Source organism: Octodon degus, unplaced genomic scaffold, assembly GCF_000260255.1.
Source record: "Octodon degus isolate 3935 unplaced genomic scaffold, OctDeg1.0 scaffold00112, whole genome shotgun sequence".
In the NCBI taxonomy this organism is placed as follows: domain Eukaryota; kingdom Metazoa; phylum Chordata; class Mammalia; order Rodentia; family Octodontidae; genus Octodon; species Octodon degus.
In genome coordinates this window covers 6,853,994-6,856,510 of record NW_004524688.1, presented here as the reverse complement: position 1 = coordinate 6,856,510, position 2,517 = coordinate 6,853,994, and the positions used below count along the sequence as shown (strand labels likewise).

General features: G+C 43.9%; 1 protein-coding gene across 1 annotated transcript in view; it reads right to left on the bottom strand.

Moving 5' to 3' along the window:
- The window catches only part of Nploc4 (NPL4 homolog, ubiquitin recognition factor), an 82,650-nt gene that overhangs the window by 65,840 nt on the left and 14,293 nt on the right, over positions 1-2,517 (bottom strand). The gene's annotated exons all lie outside the window — the stretch shown is intronic.

Genomic DNA, 2,517 nt, shown 5'->3' with positions numbered 1-2,517 from the left:
ATTTCTGAGGTAAGAAGGCACCACATACCTGTTCAACTAAGAAAACCACCCTTACAACACAGGATGATTTTATTTTTACATAGGACCTAGAACACTTAAGCTGCCAATTAGGTGCTGAATGGCAGAGCAACATCCCCAGTTTATGCCATGAATTCATAGGGAATGGGTTCCAACAATTCAGGTTCCTTTCCATTGGTCCTCACAAAGTCTGCTTCTCTGGGAGGGACAGGCTGATGCTTCAGTTGAATCCAGGTACCGTTCTCTTTGGCTTCCTTCTTTTTCTGATCATTTTTCCTTGACATGTTTCAGGAAGCTATCATGACTTTTTGAGCGTTTAATATGCTCATTACGCACATTAATCCTCTTGGCAAGTATCTTGCCCTTAACTTGCTTGTTTAAAACAATGCTAACAGCATGCTGAGTAACGTTGTAGACTCTTCCCATTTTTTCATGGTAATACTTGTGAGGCATTCCTTTTTGCATAGTACCCATTCCCTCAATGTCTATGTTATCACCCTTTTTGTAGACTTGCATGTATGTGACCAAAGGAACAATCCCATGTTTTCTAAAAGGCCTGGAAAATACATACTGTGTTCCCCTCCTCTTGCCCTCTGTGTTAGTCATTTTGGCAAATTACTAGAAGATGGCGGTTCCGGCCAAAAGGCAGGTCATCACTTTCTACCCAGTGTGGATGCATGTGCACACAAATGTACACATGGGCATGGGAGGGAGTACTTTCTGCCCACATTACATAGGTATGCAGACCCAGACATAGGTATGCAGACCCAGAAGAGACAGGGGGTTGTCACTTTACAGAAAAGCATCAAAGTAGCTGGGCAGCATGGTACACACCTATACTATGGAGGCTAAGGTAGGAAGACAGCAAATTCAAACCCAGCCTGGGCAATTTTGCGACATGGAGGAGTGGACTGGCATGACTAAGCAGCACTTCCACCTAGGACATACGCACAGCATACTGAGGGCTGTGTGTGGACAGAGGGCTCTCACAGCCCGGGAAGAAAGGTTGCAGCAGATCTTCCAACAAATATTTAACTACTATCAGCAAGGTACAAAGGAAAGAAGACTGAATGGGCCACCAGCCACTCAGCAGCAAGCCAGGAGAACAGGAGAGAGAAACCTGGAGAACAAATCTTACAATATGGTTGTAGGTCTTCAACAAATCTGCCCTCACCTTTCTCCTCTGAATTCAGAGGTGATAAAACTGCCAAAATTGTAATCAGAGACTTCTGCTGCCATAATAGCTATTCCTAAATATCCTGCGGCAGCAAAATACTTAGTTCAAACGCTAGATTACAGAGTTTAAAAATATACTTTAAAAACACTGCTAACTTCTAAGAAAAGTAAAGAAACTCCCAGATGCCCAAATGCCTGCAGTCTAGTCAGCAAGAACAGAAGGGACACAGCTCAAGAGCTGCCCTTGGCCCAACATCATGATTAGCAACTTGAGGTTTGGGGCTGGTAGTCATTGACTGGGCAAAGGGAGACAAAGTCTTGAGCATTTCTGCCCAAAGCAGGCTACTGAGCCTGAAACTCCCACATAATGCCTAATGGCTGAAGAATATTTAAACTGTAGGAGAGATTCCAAAAGCTGAATAGGAACTAAGCAGAAACCCTGCCTGCCGCCGCCCACTACATACATTGAAGTTGTAAGCAGCGGTCTGCTCTGCCATGTGTCTTAGGGATGGCACCCAGAATGCTACCGGGTGTAGAACACCCAAAGACAGAAATGCTCTCAGAAGAATTCCAGCTCTACTACACCCCCTTGTGCCCACAGAAGCAAACGCAAGGCTCCTCTGCAGAAAGGCCACTAAATACAAATGCTTCAGGATTCCCCAAAAGCAAGTCTGGTAAAATAGGTCTTCTCAAAAAGAAAACCCCCAAGTCTCTGTGAACAAGGACATAGAGAGATGATGAATGGATTGAAATGTAAGCCCAGGATTTGGGTACTGAAATTTCTCAAGATGCAAACTGAGGAGAGTACATCAGAAACCTTTCAGGAAGGAGCAAGAACAGACTCCTGAGAGTGTTCAACATCAAAAACCAGATTTGAGGGGCCAGGGAGATAGCTCAGTAAAATAAGTGCTTGCCTGGCAAGCACAAGGTCCTGAGTTCAATCCCCAGTTCCACAAAAAAAACCCATATTTGAAAAGAAATCATCACATCAGAAAGAACGGCTATCATAAGAGAAATCAACCAACAACAAATGTTGGAGAGGCTGTGGGGAAAAAGGAACACTTCTCCACTGCTGGTGGGAATGTAGACTGGTGCAACCATCATGGAAATCAGTGTGGAGACTCCTTAGAAAAGTAGGACTGGAAATCTCATTTAAACCAGCTATTCCTCTACTAGGAATTTTCCCGGAGGATCTGAAAACATCATATCATAGGGATATATGTGTGCTTATGTTTATAGCAGCACAATCTGTGATAGCCAAATCTTGGAAACAACCAAGATGCCCATCACCTGAGGAATGGTTGAAAAAGATGTGGTATTTTT